The 20,528-nt window shown below is 40.1% G+C and overlaps 2 protein-coding genes across 7 annotated transcripts in view; both read right to left on the bottom strand.

Moving 5' to 3' along the window:
• Window positions 1-18,383, bottom strand: part of TRIM2 (tripartite motif containing 2) — an 88,213-nt gene extending 69,830 nt beyond the window's left edge. For 2 of the 6 annotated variants that reach the window (XM_068680981.1, XM_068680980.1), the window contains exon 1: window positions 1,336-1,530. The gene's annotated coding sequence lies outside the window, so the exon portion shown is untranslated. Of the gene's footprint in view, window positions 1-1,335; window positions 1,533-16,980; window positions 17,313-17,523; window positions 17,842-18,200 lie in introns of those variants that run through there. The other 4 variants (XM_068680990.1, XM_068680991.1, XM_068680989.1 and 1 more) reach the window with 4 other exon arrangements.
• The window catches only part of MND1 (meiotic nuclear divisions 1), a 213,689-nt gene that overhangs the window by 112,250 nt on the left and 80,911 nt on the right, over window positions 1-20,528 (bottom strand). The window lies entirely within an intron of this gene.

The raw sequence follows: 20,528 nt of genomic DNA, 5'->3' as shown, positions 1-20,528 counted from the left end.
TCCCCCCCCCCCCCCCCCCCACAGGTACTCTGACCTCCAAGCCTGAGCCGAAATTTCTGCAGATCCAAGCACTTCTGGTTCTGGCAGCAGCTGAAGCAGCACCCTGGAGAAGGGACCATCCCTGCCATCCTGGCACTACTGAAGTGCTGTCGTAGTGCCATATGGGACATTTCCAGCTACTCCAGAAGAATGAAGCACTGAAAACACTGTTGCAGCCTCATCTGCTTAAGGCTTCCCACTCAGTTTTGAGCTCAGAGCACTTTGGATAAGCAGCCAATCTGCTTGGCCAATCTGAACCCTGGGAGATATACACAGGCATCCCCAGAAATTATCATTAGCATTATCCAACAGAATTTTGTAAAATAAATGAAAGGAAGAAAATGACATAACATATATGAGTGGCCTCAGCAATATGCTGCTAAGCAATAGATACTTTGCTCTATGGTCATAGCAAAGTCACTTAATCTGTTATATCTCAATTTTCTTCATTTACAAAATGTGAATGAAGATGAGCTTGGCTACCACATGAAATCTAGACAGACTGGACAAAACTTCACTGGCAGAGTGGGTCTGAGATTCTGCATGGTGTCCAGCTGATAGGGTCATTATGATTTTCTTTGTAGGTGGGAAGGGTGAAAGAATCTGAGAAGTCCATCAATATTTGCATTGCAGGATTAAGTTTAAGAATACCGCCCAAATGGACTATTGTATTTTAAATTCTGAACATTAAAAAATGATATTAAAAACAAAACAAACAAAAAAAGTAAAGCTCAATCCATCTCTGCAGTCTCTTGCTCTGTGGAACTGTGAATTTTTCCTAATAGCAGCCAGCAAAGAGAACAGAAATCTCTGAACATGACTTTGTTTTTCCTATGGCTAGGCATATATTTTAGAATATGACAGCACCTTATCAGCATTTCAGGAAGCATTCATTTAACAGTACCCCATATCTAGCCACTTCACACAATGCCATTTGACATTGCAAAAACTGTTACGCTTTGTAACACAACTGAATGATCAAGTACGGGAAACGCAGCTAAAAAGAACTAGATACTGATTAATTATTTACCTATTTATTTATTTAGTTTTAAAAATGCAAGTTTAAATGGGTCGTGTCCCCGTTAACTTCTGCCCTCCCAGGAAGGTCTTATCTGAGACTGAAAGAGCGTAATCCTAGTAGTCATGACACTGCATACAAAGTAGCTGCTTTTTTACATCAGACAGAGGAAAATACTCTAACAGCTGCCTCTGTGAATGGCAGCGCCTACCTGCCTTGCTAAAACATCTGCCCTTAATCTTAGGAGAAAAGCCACGATGAGGCAGAAGGCTACTTACTGCCGTTCCATAGAGTCCGGGCAGGAGCACGAGAGGCTGAAACTCACTGTGCCTCCGACCAGAGGAGCCGGCTCCCTGCAGCACTCAGACAGTTGGTCCCACTCTGGCCATCAGGCGGCTGCGTTGAAGGGTGGCCTTGCACAAACACAAACAGCTTGTCAGCACAAGCCAAAGAGGCGGGCCGGCCCTGCCGGCCACAATGCAAGCCAATGATTAGCTGCTCGGCGTTCTGGGTGTTCGAGATATTGTGTTTCATTCTTCAGCAGGGGCTGGCTGGGAAGGACTAGTGCTTGACAGTTTACTGCTGGGCAGTAAAATGCTTAAGGCGGAAGGAAAAAGAATCAATAACTCACTTCGGGAAAAACACATATTTGCTGCGATTGCTCTTAGAAAACCCACAGGCGTCCCCAATGCATCGTTTCTTTTAGGTCAATCAAACACACACTGCGAACGGAGTCCAGTCCATATTTGCTATAGAGAAGTTTCACTTGCAAAGTCTCTGATTTTTCTTCTCTCCACTCTTTTTCACGTTCTCATCCTTCCTAACATGCTTCATTTGCTGACACCGTGGCTTCTCACTTGTCAGTCACAAACATCTTTGGCCCTGACCTCCCAGCGTTTACCGATTCCCTTCATTGCTTCTCTTCACCTCCATCGTCACTGTTTGTTCCTTTGGTCATCATCTTCCCGTTGGGGCAGAGTCACAACCCCGGCACCCCCAAGGTGAGGTTTTGTGAGACGATCAAACTAATCTAGCAACATACTGCTGGTGAAAGTGGAAATGCTGAGCCTCCCTTCTGTTCACCCTCCCACCCACCCCCCCCCCATCCTTCCAAGAAAAAGCAGGGTAGCACAGAAGCAAATACATCTAGGTCAGTGTAGTGATTCTAACAGAGAGACAGAAGAACTGCTTCATGCAGCGAGTACTCCCTGAAATTTCTCTTTCTGATCTTGCCTCAGCCGTCTATAATCACACCTGTTTCTCCAAGTTCTTATCTCCTTCATTGTTTGAATTGAACTGTTCCTATTTAATTGAATATCCTGCTTACAGCTGCTGATCCTGTTTCATCCCTGCTCTGCCCTACTTTTTTGCCTCTAGTTTGGCTGTGAGGCCCGTCTGCCGCTGAAATCAATCTCATCAAGTCTCTTACACCAACTCCCTGGATGAATATCATGCTTTGTACTTCAGTCTCTCCGAGCAATTTCCCTGCTTCAGAAATAATTAAAATGCTTCTTAAATGCCATGCCATCTTTTTGGCTTTCGCTGTTTTTTTCTCTGACCTTTCCAATTAATTCTTCTCTCAGCATCTTCCTCACTCGCTCCCAAGGCATCCTACTTCTTGTTATACTTCATACAGTTTTTACTGTTTGCTGGTGCAGGCTCCTGTTTCATTTTTGTAAGCGTGCATTTCTATTTTTCAGCCTTCTGCTTCTTTCCGGTCCTACATGTTACCCAGTGTTTTAAGAATACTGCATTAAATGCCTTGACAGCTCCTAGTTCTCAGATCCTTTTCTGGGAGCATATTCCAGCCGGCCGATCACACTCCATTCATTACTGCCTTTACAGCCTTGGCACAAGCCGTTTCCCGTCCCCCTGCTTTGGTGAAGGAGCTGAGCCCCCTGCAAAAGCAGATGCTGAAGTTAGCACCTCGTTGGGGTGGGCAGGCATATCACAGCTCCCAGGCTCCTGCTGACAGGCTGCGCGTGAGTTCTGGCACACTGTGCTGCATCACAACGTGCCTGGGTCACGTCTGCAAGTTTCTCTTCACAGTGAGGCATACTAGGCACGTTTCTTAATGATAGCTGAGATCCTAGTGCAACCGCACGGCTCCATCAGCTGCCATCCAAGCATACAATCTACAGCGCCTATACCTTTATCCAAGTCTGCTGCTTAGTTAACCCCAATCTAGGCACATTGACAATATTTTATTAGAGATCTCTTCTTTAATATTTTCAGTATTGATATTTACTGTGTGATCACAGGATTTGATTACTTCAGTCATTTTGATTACTGAGCCTGGATCTCGTTCCCAATGCACCTGCATTGTTCTCCCTAGAAAATTCAGCATCTGAGGTCATCTTTTGTTTCATAGCCCAGCCACACTGCCTACACATCTCCATGCAAGCCAAGCTTTCTTGTCCTGAGCTTCAAGACCTTTTCAGAGTTTCTCCTTTCTTACTGATCCACTCCCACAGCTCTCTTGACCACAAGGCCTGTCTTTTCAGCATTCTTTCTTCCTACAAAGCACTTTTCTTTCCACCTTGTCCTCTGTGCAGAGAATGCCCGGCTTGATCAAATCAAAGTATCTATTTCCCTTTCTTTTCTAAAACCCACATGACACAAAACATTGAAATAATATAACAGAATGAGTCTCAGGAGCAATAAGTAGACTACAAGTAACTTCAGAAAGAGAGATGCTCCATACACAATATAAATTTTATGTGCTCGAATTTTTCTATCAACCATATGCCATATTTAATGCACCTTTTGCTGCTACATTTTTAGTGGAGAGGATAGGTATCAAAAGCCCTTGATGGACATGGATCAAGTGCTCAAACACTGTACATGAGATTGTGAAAAGACTGCTATGAAAAGACTGTTTGTAGATGCACAAGAGAAAGAAAGCTAGCTATTGCATCTCCGATTCCCATGGCAATTTATTTAAGATGCTAATTCAGTGTAACCACAAATAAAGAAACAAAAGAGAGAACAAGAATGAGCTGATTTAGTGAACTATGTTGAAAAGGCAGACTTTAGACAAAGTCACTCTGGGTATAACTCCAGTGACTCCACTCACAGAATTATGCCAAGGATGAAGCTGCCTCTTTGTCCTTAAGCCTTGTATGACGCAGGAAAACTGTCACCAGCACTGCCAAGGGTGCAAACCCAAGTGCCAGCTAATCTGAAGACAGCCAAGTCATTTAACAGCTCAGTTTTACCAAAGGGGCCATCCAGCCCCTCTCTTCATCATGACTGCCAGCTGCACAGGCCTGCCCCCTCCCTCACACGTGCTCAAGGAGCCGTGCGATGGCTCACGGAGCCAATTCTACTTGCTGGGTATGTTTTTCAGACAGGTTAATGATCTGACTCATCTCCCTGTCATGTCAAACAGCGCAAGAGGCAGCAAAGGAAAGCAGTGATCACATGTGGCTGGAAGCAGGAGAGGTAGAGAGGTGGAGACTGGGATCTGTCTTCTTTTTTTATAAGCAGAAAGTTGGCTGTCATCCCCAGAAACCACCATCACTTCTGGGGTGGGACCTAAAACTATGAGGTCCCAGACCACGGCACTCTTAAGCACAAGATCCTAAAAGCACCTAACACCCCCCCTTGCTTGATTTCCAGCAAGCACTAACATGTTTTAATAAATGTTGTCAAAGTGAAAGTGCAGCAATATATTCATTAAATGCAGGTTTCTGAAAACAGTAATAATTTGGTTTACCGGGGGAAAAAGTGGATAGGGGATAGATTCTTTTTTTTTTTTTTTTTTTTTTCTGGGTGGGGGGAAAGCATTTAAGTATTTTGCATCTGAAAACAGAAAGCATTTGGAATATGAATCACCACAACTTAACTTTGCCTACTCCCTAGGTTGCAGGCTTCTCCATGGGGTAATATTTAGAGTCTATCTCCTTCCCTACTTCCATCCATGCATCCGGCTTATACCATTTATTCTTTGCTCGGTAAAACTGTTATTCCCCCTTTCCCTTTTTGTGGCCTCAGCCTATCTTCAGCCTGCCCTTTCTTCTCAAGACACAATCCCAGCTGCATGCTGTTTTGCCTGTCACCTTCACCCCTTAGGAGGCCACCAGGGAGCTTCAGACCCTGGGGCTCAGCCTGACCAATTTGTATCTGTGCCTCCACTAGGAGTAGTCCTCTCCTGCTTCCCCAGCAGTAGCCATAGACGCTGCAGAAGGGAGTTGAGTAGGAAGATTTTTGTCATGTTTTACTGGCCTGGTTTCAATTAGAAAGTGGGTCACAAGTTGTTCCCAGAAAGCACACAAGCTCAGGCAACAAAAGACTTTGGATGGTGACAAAAGTGAAACTCTGTACGTGAATTGTTCCACTTTTCTTTTAAAAAAGGAAAAGAAATCGCAGAAATGGCAAGGGGAAGGGATCATGTGCAGATGTAGCATACTAACACATGAGGCTGCAATCAATGGGAACTTGGGCTTAGTCCCAGCTCAGACCATGTGCATTTTGAACTTTGAGCTCTTGGACCATTTCCTAATTAGAGAGCAAGGGGCACACTGTGGAACTATTTAACCCTTTTGTGGTGCCTCACAAGGTCAAGGAAATGCCAGAAAAGACACTGGGGATATGTTTAGCCCCTGGAGATCACATCTGACTACAGGAAACATCCCTCTGCTCCAAGTGATTTAGTGAAAAAACAGCTGTCAGCACATCACTGTTCATGGCTTGCTACACAGAAAGATGAAGCTCGCAACTCCTCCTTCCTGCACCGCTGAAGGCTTGCTGGGATGTCCCCTATTCTGCTAGCTCCCCATCTGTAATGCCACACCAGGGATCTGATCAAAGCAGAGATATCCACCTGGAACTTAATACTGGAAATAATGCCAAATTGCACACAGAGACTTGTTTCTCTACAGCACAGGAGCAGAAAAGCAGCATAATACTATAAAACTGTAAGCAAATATACAAATATCATTTATCATGGTAGAAACTGTGTTGAAAGAAATAAGGTTACATAGCTGATGTACATCAACAGCTGTGATAATTCCTATTCTATCCGACTATCGCTGATGTTCTAGTTAGATGTGGATTAGTGATTTAATCCTTTATATTCCGCTGTAAAATATCAATATTACGTCTCATCTATTTCACAGAACTACTGTGTGGATACGTTTACAGCACCTTGAAGCTCTCATTGAAGAAATTCTGGACACTCAGACTCTTACTGCTTTCATTATTGATTTAGGAAAGACATCTTTCCAGAACCAATAAATATGGGATAACTAGCTTGGCAGAATTTTATTTCCAACAGGAGTTTGCTGGATAATTTAATGCTTCTAATTTTGACCTTCTCTGGTTGATCACAGTACCAATTAAAAACTGTTAGAGAACATCAGTGCATAGAGCATTAAAATGAATAGGCCAGAAATTTTTCTTCATCCAATTCAACTGATGTGGTCTTTTTGTAAGTTTTGTTTCAACTTTGACACCTCTAAGGTCACTCATTCCAAACATAATACAAATATACTAATAAAAACAGAAGCACCTCCAAAAATACATGTGCTGTGGATAATGATTAACCTTGGAGTCACAGAGCACTGTAAATCTTCAGGCTAATATTCCCTCTGTGCAAGTTCTCTCCCTGTTTTCATTGGTTTCCTTGTCCTGGTAAGAGATGGGTCACAGAGCTTGGAGGAGATGTTTCATGTACAAACTACTCTCTGCATATGCTCTATCCTACTTAAAGACTAAGTTCCTCCATTTCCCATCTCACCAGAGACTTTTTAAGCCTTAAGGTTTGACCAGACTGCACTGCGCTTCTGACACTATGTTGCCCTACATAAATTTCTCCCATACCCCAGCTGGCTGTAAGCTATCGTGATCTATGCTATACTACATTATAGTCACTCCTCTGTTAAATTCTCTGAATGAATCTAGGCATGATATTTAAATTCCACTGGTGCTCAGTGGTGATTCATCTACTTGTAGTGGGATTTTTTCAAACAATGCTGAAACACCCCTTAGCTATGACTAGCTTTGGAGTTCACAATATACTCCAGAAGGACAAATGTTTTGCTTTTGGAACAGACCTACATTCAGTGGCAGGTACTTCCAAAGAGAGCCACTGACACCAGCAACATCAATATATTTCAAACAACACAAAATTATTCACCTCTAAGGAATGCTTTTCCAGATAACAGTATAAATATTTAAAGCGGTATATTTAGAACAGAAAAACTGATATGAAAAAACATGCCATCTCCCTTTTTAGGTATGGCCTTTGTAACACGGGCTTGTTCTTCACACTTCTCTGGGTTGAGATGTCCCTGGTCACACAGATGAACTCGGGGAAAATATTCAAAAGAACTCTTTGTGAAGACCTTGCTGTTAAGCAACAAATAGATATGAATAATTAGAAGACTGCCTTCAAGATAGCAGTGGCTCCTGTTCCCATCATAAAACCTATTTATCTTGAACTCAGACATAAATATCGCACTCACTTGTTTGGCACAGGACCAAACCTCTGCAAACAAGAGCAAAGGATGCTCAGAGAAGAGGAGGTGTTTGCCCATCAGAGGAAAAATGCTCAATTAGCGATGCAGTGACCTTGTTTCAAAGAAAGCACTTTAATACATGCCTTCCTTTCAAGCATATGAGAATTCCTGCTGATTTCACTCTCACATCAATGAGGTCAGCCATGGATTTAGTCAGGAACTAAAAGGAATTAACTCTCCTCTCTCACACACACTGAGTAACGGCCAGAGTGGTCTGCACCTCACAGTGCAGATGAGGCTCATTCCCTTCATCCCTTCCCACTCCCAATAAAGACCAGCAGCTTACCTCTTCTTGAGTGAGGCTACCCAGCTGTTTTATGTTGGCTGTTTACATATTGAATCTGGGTGAGGGAGATACCAAGAAAACGCTACACCCAGTTTATTTCTACAACCCCTTTTCCATCTAGCAAACCTAGAGAGCATGTTAGTTACTTCGCATATGGAAACACTTAAATAATTCAAACAGTTGAAATGAAACTGTAGAGGCACAAAAAAAGGTCAGAATCATTCACTTGAATGAACAAATGCTTTTAAAGACAGTTTTAAAAGATGGTAGTGTGTACTCACAGAAGCCTGAAAGCAAGCAAACACAACAGTCTAAGTGTTCAGCATCCTCATGTAACTGGGTCACATAAAAGGGAACTTTTGATGACTTCCAGGTGTTCTAAAGTCAGACTCCTTGTGGTCACCCAGTTCCCTATAAAAACAGGGCCATGCTAGTTTGCAAGCAAACCTCTGTTACGGAGGTATTCTGAACTGCAGGAGAGGGGAAGAGCTTAATATCAGAAGACATCGCAAACTTCAGCCACGAAGAACTCATTTAGAACATAACAGTCCCCTGATCCAAGCAGCACATGGATGAAGCTGTTGTGTGATCAGCACCAAACTGCCCCCATGCCTGGAGTTAAGTCATATCGTTTTATAGCAGCCTAAGAAAACTGAACTGGGGGTCAAAGTACTCCCAGAGCTTTCTTCTGTCAATCACGCATTCAAGAACCAGGATAAAAATGTATAAAAGACAATGCTAGCAGACTGAGCATACTAAGATTGATGTTAAAGGCAAAAACAACAAACAAGTCTATAGACAAATGGATAACTGCAGAGTGAAAGCAGCAATGCTATCACAAATTCCTAAATGGTTGATAAAACTCAAGCAAAACTACTAAACTAATGCACACTGAAAGAATGCAGCCCCATTTGGTACAGTCTCACTGTTTTGACAAGACATGAAATTCATGAAATGATAAAATGCTCCAGAAATATATACTCTGTTAGAGATCTGCAAGCATTTAAAACATTCTTCATAAGAAAATGGTTGTATGAGAGTGTATTTTGATACAGCAACTGTAAGTTATGGAGGAAAATCCATATAAGAACATACTTATAACCAATATGAAGTACAAAGAACATGTCTGAGAATTTAAACATACTTAATTTTTTATTCAGTGTGATTCTAAAATCAACTAGGTAGCTTTTTGTTTACCACCAATAGTGTCTAGATATGTCCAGAAAGATTTATTGCTAATATTACACTGGGAAAAGAACAAAGTGTTTGAAATATTAGCCAGCCAACTAAGAAGACTGGGGATATTGTGTAGTCTATCTTAAGCAAATAAGTAAAGAAAAATATGTGTAAAAGCAATTCCAATACTATCTACATTAGCAAAGACTTTCTGAAGATATGCAGAATGAGAAAAAAAAATTGAGGTATCTATAACTTAGATCCAGCAGCACTATGTTTTTTACATTTACAGGAAATCAGTTCCAACTCAATTTTTTATTTTTTTTTTTTTTAACTGCCATTAAAATAATTTATATATATAAGTGTTTCTTTCAGCAATTGGTCTTAGTGCTATTCTTGCTCTAAAAGTACTGAGTATGTTGCCTCATTCCTTGAGCAAGGACTCCCTGATTTCTGTTAAAACAGTCACAGCTGCCTGACTACAGCCCAGTGCCCTACCAGAGCCTTTGTGTTGACCTTGTCTATGGCCTGGATTAAATTACAGTTTGCACACTGCAGTCCATTTGCATGCAAGGAACAAAATGTGTTGTGAGGCAATACTGCACAGTACCCAGAATCTGGATGAACAGCAGGCCTTGAGAATTTCTGTGCATTCACTTGTGCTTCTCTGCATGTTTGTCGAGATGAGCCATGTGGCATGTTTGAAAGAGGTTTCTTGCTTAGAACTGATTGTTTGCTCTTGGTTGCTTTCTGACTCAAGCTGAAAGAGATCTCATAGAAGGAGGTATGGATAATAACTAAAATTAAGCAATTGTTTAATTAATTGACTTATTTTAAAGCTATATTTCTTGGCTATTTTAAAGACACGTTAAAGATATCAAAAAAGCACAAGTCAGCCAGAAAGGAAGAGGAGACTGTTAACATGTAAACATAAAAATTAAAAACAAAACAAACAAAAACACATTCAGATAGGCATTTTGTTCAAAAAAAAAAAAAAAAGAAAAAAAGAAAAAAAAGAAAGACAAACATCAAATATTTTGTGAAGTCCTCTAGAGATGTCAATACTGCAGTAAGCTTGCACCAGAGATAGCCTTTTTTATACAAGCCTTGCAACTGAAGAAAATATGAAACAAGACACACTAAACCCAGTTACACAGAAGAGGCCAGATTACATTTGCAAGACTCTGAAGGAAACTCTTTGATATGTGAAGTATTCCCATGGGTGGCTCTCTCAGAAGGTAGTAACTTTACGTATTGCTGTACACAGATTTCCCAGCATGAAACAGAGTTGGCTTTTTTTTTTTTCTTGCATGTTTTACTAACACTATTTCCTTACTGTCAGGGCTGTTCTTTCCCCATTTAGAGCTATGTTAGGCAGCTCAGGACCTCACGGTGGACAAGATGTGAGCTGCTGGCTGTCTCCTCTGCAGGTAAGCAGTATTCAAAGGTCAGGGTCCAGAGGGAATCTGTGCAGTGAATGAAGTCAAATGAATGGAAAAAAGACTCCTCTGTCACTGTATTTCTCTGAGTTGGCTCTTAGTGGGATCATACGTTGTCTATAGCAAATAAAATGGCCAACAATTGTTAGCAGCAACAATTAAGCCATTCATTGTTCCTTTCGGAAAATGATGGATGGAGTTTCTTGTACCAACCACATCCCAGCTGCACTCTTTATCAATTCCTCCTTCATAAAAGTTGTGCTATTTGAGCATCTGCTCTGAATCAGTAGATAAACAAACTACTATGGACTTCTTTGTACACACATCCATTCAGACAGAGACAACACCCCACTGACCTAGAGAATTACAGTGCGACAGACACCCCTGCACCTCCTTTTAATCTCCACACCTGATTGAAGCAATCAGTTGAAGAGCTCTCGAGTTCTCCTTAGTAATAGCAAATACCTTTATTTGGATAGCTCACCAGAAGCACAGCTGACAACACGGTGATGTTGTGCCACTTCTTGCTCTGGCCATACTCAAGCTTTCCTCAGCAACAGATAGAGGGGAAGTATTTTTAAAGGAAAAAGCTTTTCAGAGGATAGAGTCAGACTAGTAAGGGGTCTCTGCTGCTGAACGATCTAAGCAACCTTTTCCCAGTTCAATAAATCAGGGTTGCTTAACGCCCACCCCTGTTTTTCCAAGGACTAGCTAGCTGAGGATCAAGGAGTGTCAGAGAGCTCTCTTCCTTTAGCCCTCCACAGGACGTACAGTCAGGTGAGGTCCCCTATGCGTCTGACTGCCCTCGTATCTTCAAATCAAGCAACGCAAAAAAACTTTTGCACTTTCTTCAGAAATCTTTTTAAGGACAGACCTGTTTTTTTAAAAAAACATAACCTGAAAACAATGATGTGACTTTTTGTTGCCCCAAGAGACCAAACTGGTAATTCCCAAAATATAAGAGTAATGGTGTTCTATGTTGTGGTCCTCCCTTGCCTACACTGTCTGACATGGAACAAGAAATTAATATTTCTGGAAAAAGGAAAATAGCTGCAATTATTTCAGTGCATGAAGAACCAAGGTCAGAATCAAAGCAAACCATCACGAGTCTCCTAGTAATTACCATGAGAACGATTACTTTTCTCATCAATAGTTATTGATTTCTCAGTCTTTGAAGTCCATACTACGGTGTTTATTATTAGCACCATACAAAGCCATCCATGTTATAAGCCCCGCTGTTAACTCTCAGCATGCTCTTAAAAACAAAATAAGCTGAACAAGTTTGTTGTTTTACATCTTAAATTGCAAAGCCATAATTTTGTGAGTCGCAGAATCAAATAAAAGAGTACTTTGGCCATCTTGCTGGGTGGAACAGTATGATGGTTGGAAGCCCCTTCAGGGTAAAATTTTGCCATGAGAATATTCAGTATTGAGTTACATTCACTTGTAGGATGGCTACATCTTGGCTGAAGGTTAATATACGTATTGCCTTAAGAACTCCAGCTCATTAAAATGATTTGGGTATTAGATGATTTAATTCTTTAATCAGTTTTCAGACTCATTGGTTCGCTTTTACATAGGACTCACCTAACACCTCAGCACAAACTAATGGCTAATTTAAAATCCGTTTGAGGGCTACGCATACTATAAGAGAGTTGTAACGCGCTATGGATTCAGATATGTCAGTAGGAAAGAACTCAATGTCAAGGGAGTCAATACCAACCTCCTCTTTCACAAACAAAACAAAACCTAGCCCTGGTATGCAGGAGGAATTATTTTTCTATTCTCCGCTGAGGCAGAACCAGAGCTATATTTTAATGAACTTATTTCCATCCAGCAAAGAATGGAAGTAGGTTTGTAACAATGCAGAGGAAGCTCGCTTTTAGTCTATAGACTCTCTCGGTTCTTAAGAAAGGCCCCTTGATTGAATTCCCACTGAATCCGGAAAAAAAAAAAACAAAACTCAGACCAGTGAGTATTTAACATTTTGGAATGTCTTTGTAAAGATAACTAAAAAGAACTGAAGCCTTTAAAAGTTAATACTAATCATCTTTCTAAATGACAAACAAGCTGCAGTGGTTATTTCTCATCTATCATCTTTAAAATCAGGTCATTACTTTTAGTAATGCTGAAATATGTGAATGATAGGACAGGATTTCAGAAACTCCTTAACAGTAATCCATACTACTCCTGGGGATAAATTATTTTGCCTTGGCCATTCTAGCTTATCCATTTGGGAATCATAGCATTGGGGAATCATAGCATAGCAAAAGGCACCTGTCCTAATACTCCTGAACTAATGAGTTCTGCAAAATCCTCTCAAAGTACTCGCAAACCAGATAAGATACTACTTTATCCATTCAGATCAAACTAGATAATTGCATGCTTGCAGATAATCTTTCAGAATTGTTTTATTCATTGTTCCCTGCATTCAAGGAAAAAAAAAGACAGTTGATGAGTACAATAACCTTTCACGTTCAGCAGCTTCCATTCATTTAGATTCTTGCAACTGCCTTCTGGAAGGGACAACAGTACCACTGTCAGAATATATTTAAATTTTGGCCCATTACTAATGCCCACTGTTAGCTTTGTGTATTTTTATGATAACATAATTATATAACATAGTAATATAGTTATACAAGTTGCAGTGTCAATACAGAAGAAGATATTATTGCAGAGTAGTTTCAACCTGAAATAAATTTATAAAAAAATAAAAATAAAAATCAAATTCAAAGTAATGCAGTTTTCCAACTGCAATTTGACCCTCTGGGATTCTTTAGAATTTTTAGTGCTGCATATATAGCTAGGTTCATGCCCTCATACTAAAAATGGCAACTAGAAATCATATGCACAATATAAATGTCCAGAAAGAATAATTATACAATTTTGCTCAGATATGTCAGTTACACATTGCTCAGTTAAGCTGTAGCTTGCATTCATGTGCTCCAGCCTTGCTTCATGAAGGATGATCTGAAGATTGTACACACTGAAATACCATCTCGATGGAATAGCATATTATAATATGGGTATTTCTGACTTATTTCACATGGCAGATTCAGTTCTAGTTTATGGATATAAAAAAAACACTGCCTACCTTACACCATACCCTTCAAACAAAACATAGCAGAAAAGGTGATGTTAACAGATGTGTGACTTATCCTGAAATCTACTTGTAAAATGGGTGAGGAGCAGAAAGACAGGAAAAATTGGCTTTACAGAAAACACGGATATTATGAGCCCCACTGTTCACAGTACATGATCCATGATGAGTCCATCATGGTGATTACCATCTGATGGCCAAGTGTCATGTTGCTGCTGTTTCATTCCAATAATTAACATTGAAATTTAGATCCTGTAAGTAACTGCAGGTAAACATGCTTCGTTAAACTTAGTAATGAATATTATTGCCCTGGTAATTAAGGTTATCGTCAACGTTATTAACTTAGTAATTACTAAAGTCAATAATAAAATAGTGTCTTAATGATTTTAAGGGAAACCTTCATTACTGGTCTACAACTACTTGTAATTGTAGTCATGCTTTGGTCAGTGGAGTTAATTTCAATTAATATACTTCATTAACTTCATAGCTAAACTCTAGCAGCCTAAGGCAGATATTCCATTCCATGTGAATCAGTATGACAGTTTTGAAATAAGGTCACAGTAAGTATACATTTTCTTATTTTAATTACATGCAATTTCAATTCATATCTAGGCAAAACTCTGGCATCCTCATGACCAATTCAGTTTCAACATACCACTGACATCAGTATTCCGACTTCAGATAAAAATACAAACACAAAAACGGGTTGTATGATAAGATTTTACATGTGGATCACATATAATTAAAATATTTGGTTCTTCTTTCCTTCATGGCTAAGCTTTCACTTTATTTTTACAACAGCTTGTAAGTAATCTAGGTCCAAGGATTACCTTCTGTTTCTATACAGTATCTAGCTCAGTAATATTCCAATAAGAGAGTTCCTGGATGATACAGAAATAGAAGAGTAATAATCTAATATGCAGAATAAAGTGAAAGTGCCATTGCTGTGATCAGAATTTCATATCAGGTGTAATGACTGATAATGTTTAACAAATTGATCTGACTCTGCATGGGTTTTTAGGAAACAAACAAGCCCTGTATAATTGGATTAAAAACAATTTATAACTGAATGAATAGAGCCAATTACTTTCTTCAGATTTCTTCTTCATGCAAAGTCCACAGAAAAACAGTAGCATCTTGTTTGTTTATTTTTTTTTTTAATTATCATGGATGACTAAATAGACTGTAACTACATGTGGCTTGCTGTTTGAAAATCAAAATCCAGAATTCCTCGTAGGTAGCTTTCTTGTGATTGGTTACGTTAAGCAGTACATCAGTTTCCTTTTTATTCCTCAACTAGATAAGCATAATACTCTTCTTCCAGACAGATTTCTAAGTCTTGGTAAATCACAAATCATGGAAGTGCTTGTGGAAAAGCAGATAGAAATTAGAAGAGAGGTGGGAGGGAGAAACAGCAAGGAGGAAATACATTTAAGGAAATTTGTCCTTACCTACCTCATGCGCTTCACAATTCTTCATGTAGGGAATTAGGAAACAGGAGTGATCATAATAATGACTGGAAAGAAAAACTCTGGTCATTGACTGCTTTGCAGGGGTTACCTGCGTTGGCAGTGCACCCTGTATTTTGCATAGAGAAGGCTGAAAGTTCTCTTCAACTATGGGCAGTTGCAAACTGGCCAGACAAGACTGGCCTGATAGAGACACTGGTTTAACCTTTCTAATTCTCCAAGTGAGGTCAACCAAAAGGCAAACAGGATAGTTGGTTAGTTTCCAACCACCCATACTGCTTTCCTACAGGCCAAGGTACAGGATTGGGTGGTTTCTCACCTCCCACACCTCCCTGAAATATGTGGGGGGGGATGACACACCTACAGTGCTGGCGATCAGCATCACTGATCTGGTTCTGTGCTGTTTACCAGGGGTAAAGATATCTGCAAGAGGCTGACACAGCAGTAGGCATGGGAATGGTCAGACTTCACTGCATTCAAAGAAAGCTACAAAGCATCAGTGTACATAATTACAAATGAGGTTTCAGCTCCGGGCTGCAGCACCAAGAACTGCAGGGGATTGTTTAACATTCAGTGAGCATATGCCTAAAAGTCAATGCACACACTTTCCGAATTTCAGCATCCAGCTGCATGCACATCAATGAACATTGCTTTGGCTTCATCAAGATCAATTTACATCGTGGATGAGATCTGGGAGAAAAACTGGTATATGGTTCAAAGTGCAAAGTGTACAAAGGATGCTTTTTTGGATATCTGTCAGGAAGATGCGAGAACAGATTTTAAGTAAAACACCTGAGATTTTTCATCCATGTCCCAAATCTGAAATTATTCAGGACACACATGAATTATTTCTCTACATTTTATAGACTTAAGCAGGGGCTTTCCGTATTTAATCCAGGCAAGCAGTGGATTAACTGCCTTCAGCCAAAAGCCTGCCAGCTGACACCCCTTCCCTGCACACATGGCATTTGATGTCTGCCATTTTAACATTTTGACATTTTTGTGAGAGACATTGTCCTAAAAGGTCACCACTTGTCTCAGCAGTTGGCTTGCTGCCACTCAAGCTTGGGAAGATTAGCTCCACGGCTGTCATCGAAAATGACCGTTTTCAGAGCTAAGTTTCAGAGAAGCTATTAATTTCTAACTGTGTATGGGGAGGGTGGGAGTAGGGTATGCACTGAGGACAAGAGGAAGAGAAGCTCCAAAATGACCTTTCAGTTCCTACAACGAAGACAGGCATTTCTATGTATACATCTGTAAGATGAAGCTGAAATACTGAAAAAACAGCTTCTAAACAGCAGATGGACCAAGCACATAACCTGTCTTATAACAGCATTATAGAGACAGTAATACTATGAATACGTTTAGTTCTTGCACCAAACAATACAACATACTGCCTCTCTAGTCACTTCACAGCAGTCACCTCTTAACTGTTATCATGACTTTTTCACAAGGTTCAAAAAAAGCTTACAGTACCGAAGCAGTCCCTAGGAAGCAAAAACTCACGTAAATAAAGCAAGAAACATGACATGGCATCTCAGACAAACTGGGTATCGCCTGCATTTCTCATGCAATTATCTGACATTTATACTTGTGTCTGATTGCAGGCTGTTTCCAATAAACAGATTTTTTTCACAGAATACTATGAATTCACTAGCCATGAACTCAATAGAACAATGGTACTACAGAAGCTTTGAACTAGAAGGGAAGCTAAAATAACAGGATGCTGTTTCTTCAGTGCTAAGAGATCAAAAAAAAAAAACACTCAACAAATACCAATTCTCTTCTTTACAGTATTACCGCGACACCAAGAAACCTGCAACTCCGCTACTTCCCAACAACCTTACCATCCTGCCTTCATGCCACAAAGCAGATAAAGATCCTCTTCATGTACAAATAGAGTGAAATTGGTGAAAAACATGCATCGCTCACCGTGCTACGTTCATTGTTCTTATCAGGTCAGATGCAGACTTACTGGTGCCCCTTATGATGACTATTTGTGCTTCCGATAATAAGGTACTGCTGAGTTTCTTAATGAGAAGTCCATTTCTGCATTTTTGGATTTTCAAAGAAAAGATTCGAGGTGAAAAATACCACGGCAGATTTCTCTACTATGTGTTCACAAGCAGCCTATTAATACTGAAGTATCTTTCCCACTGCATATCTAATTTTATCTAACAAAACTATATATCTAGAAGCACCCCCTGCATTTGCTTGGGTTCTTCCCTTGGAGACAAAGTGGCAAGCAGATATCCCCAAAATCAACAAACATAACTGCAAACTATTTGTTCTGGAAAGCTTTCATGCATCCCATTCCCTTAGCAGCTCTTCCACTGAAAGCTGAAACAATACTGCATAGAAGCCTTCCCTGTCGGGATGTTTTCAGCTTTCATCTCTCTGCTTTTTCAAGCAGAACACCAAGGTAGAAACCCTAATTAGCAATCTGAAAGCAGCACACAGGCTAGGAATACTTACATTTGCAACTGTATTTGCAATATTTGCGCACTGATCCAACGACTGGTGATTACAAAGAGGAGAAGGAGCTTTTTAGGCTGCGTTTCAAGCCTTGTAGCAGTGTAAAGAAGGCAGTTATCTGAAAGCTACTCATTTTCTATATGCTGTGCTCTACTTTCTTCCCATGTGCATACAACACAGCTGCCAGATTTAATAACCATGTCAGCCTGCTTTCCCCATAAAGCAGCAGAGATGACAGGATGAAGATGAAGTAGCCAGCGTGTTAATCTGTAGCTATGGCCGCACTAAGCCTTGAATGAATGTCATGGTTTTATTTCCCTTGAAGAAAAAAAAAAATAAAACAGATCAACACTATTTGTGGAGAAATGTGCCAAAGGATTTCAGAAATGTGAATCCATACTTGCCTTCTGTGACATTTAAGCTTATTAAAAGAAAAGGTTTTTTTTCCTCAGTTAACAAATCCTAGGAATTGATGTTGCAAAAAGGAATTAACTCCTGATCTTTCATCACACATTTTTCCTAGCAGCAACTGCTGGTACCCAAAAATAATAAAACCATTAACCGACAAATTAGTCGAGATAGCCAACTCCTCTCCAGAAGGAATTATTTCCAAATCTGCCTTTGCTAACTTCTTTCAGAAAAACGGAATTAATAAAAGGGGGAAAGTTCTCATTTACCATTTAAATCCTCCCATGCACTGTGGTTCCCAGAGCACTGGACTCTCTTATCAGATGTGGTCGGTTCACTGCCAAGGTGGAGCATTTCCGGACCTCCATCTGCAAAACCAGCTCCAGGTGAGGGAGGGATGGGCAGAGTTTACATGCCAAGAGAAGGTGCCAGACATACAGACAAAAACTACAGGCTAAAAATAAACCCAGAAATGAATTTGCAGCAATGTGGGGATGCTGCAGAGATCGTATGACAGCTGTGTGCGTCTCTTTCTCTCTCATTTATATTCCCTTCACTTCCCTTGGAGGCACCTGTCTCAGCAGGGAGTGGTTTCTGTGGAAACTACGGACAGTCAGTTTTCCCCTCAGAGAAACTGTTCCTATGGCAACCTTACATAATGCATATGGCCTAGATTCTTCCTAATAATAAGGTAACACTGAAATTCTCATTACAAAATTAGTGCTGATTAGTTTTGGGGGCAAGAAATATAGTTATCTAAAAATTGTATCCGAAATACAAAATATACAAATGATATCACAAATCAAATGAGAATGTAGCAGGCACTGTCACAGCACCACTCACAAAGAAAATAATTTCTAAATTCCAGTAAGCAAGGTCTATTATTGTGCATTTGTGGGAAGCGAGGAGAAAGGGAGGCATTTAGTTGACATTATGGCTCAATGTAGCAATCGATACTGCACATTGAAGTGTAGAGGCTTTTTTTTTCCTGTTTATTCTTCCAGCAACAGAGATCTCACTACATCTACTACATTCAAAACGGAAATATCAGCTTCAGAATCACTCATTAGACATTATGAGATTGTGCTACATTAAAACTCGAGGAAGTGACTGGAAGGAGATGTACGAGTCAGTGAGGCATAGTGTGCAGTGGAGCAGAAAGCGAACAGGCAAATTGCTGTTTACATGGCTTTCCTCTCAGCTGGGAGGAGACGAACCTGTCCACAGCCATGGCAGGGAGGGCAGATTATCCGATCATATTTGGGAGACAGGAAGATGAGGGCCCTGGTAATGGGGCTGTGCAGGCTTCTAATTCAGCAGCTGAAGACCTGCCTGTGTTGGAAATGACATGAAGTCATGGTCATGTAACAGATGTTTAGTGACTTCTGTGAGGCAGGAAGGTGTTGTCTCCCCTCCAGCCACACCTGCGGATAGCCCTTTTATTATTAAGAAAAAACACAAGTCAAATGATTAAAAAGTCAGAGCTATACATTTACACAAAATAAGAGATCTCAGTTTGAAGAATCTTGTTGGGGAGACATGAGTAAAAGCCTATCTTTGAGGTATCAGGGTTGTGACTCAGTGGATCACAATCTCTCTTTACCTGTCAATCTAGCAAATTTATTAGCATAAAATACACTAATATACATGGGGACTGATTATTTTCCTTTTTGCCTACTCAGAAGATGAACAAAAGATAACACAGCCTACAGAGTATTTCCCCAAAATTTAAGCAAAGTCCTCCTGCACTGCGCAAAGGGGTTCTCCAGATGGGACAAGGCATTGATTGAAGCCCCACAACCTACAATCTCACGAGGCTGAGATGACCCGTGCTGCCTGAAGGCAAGGTGCTGATTGGGATGTTGCTTCTCCAAGCAGGTGTTCAAGAACCAAGAGCAAGGTTTCACTAAAAAGCAGCTGGTGACACAAGTGATTGGGACATCCAGTAAGACAAACCCAAGCGAAGGGATTTCCCTGACTGGGAAAAGTTTGACTTTTAAACTAAAGAAGAAAACTGCTCCATTAATTGCATTGAATACCCAAACTAACTTACACAATATACACCTACTTTGACAATCATACTGACAGATTGGCTGATATTTTTTTCTCTTTCTTCCAAAATTCAAGTGTTTTATGAAGATGTGAAAGTATTAAATGTTATCTCTCTTTTACAGAGAAAAACAAAGGAAGTTTGGTGCATGGTGTTAATTTCAAATGGATTTGACAAAGGTTGCCACCACCAGAACATTCTCTGCACCTTATGTGACTGTGATATTGGATAAATCATAAAGGTTTCATACTCAGTCAAATATTACACAGGAGTCAGGCCTCTCTGACAGTTGATCTTTGAACCTCTGATCTCACGTTCTATCCACAGGACACAACAACCAGTGTATTACAAACAACCCTTTGCCTTGCAAAACTGAAAATAAAAAAAAAAAAAAAAAAAAAAAAAAAAAAAAGGAAATTAGAAAACATTTTCATCATCTTTCCAAATTAATCCTACATACAAAATCACATAATAATTAGACAATGTCTAATGAAACACATATTTAGTGCCCTAGGAAAGAAAATATACTCAAAAGAAAAGCAATAAA

Source organism: Anas acuta, chromosome 4 (genome assembly GCF_963932015.1).
Source record: "Anas acuta chromosome 4, bAnaAcu1.1, whole genome shotgun sequence".
NCBI classification, from domain to species: domain Eukaryota; kingdom Metazoa; phylum Chordata; class Aves; order Anseriformes; family Anatidae; genus Anas; species Anas acuta.
Note: the sequence above shows the minus strand (reverse complement) of the source record. Positions and strands in the feature narration are given on the sequence as shown.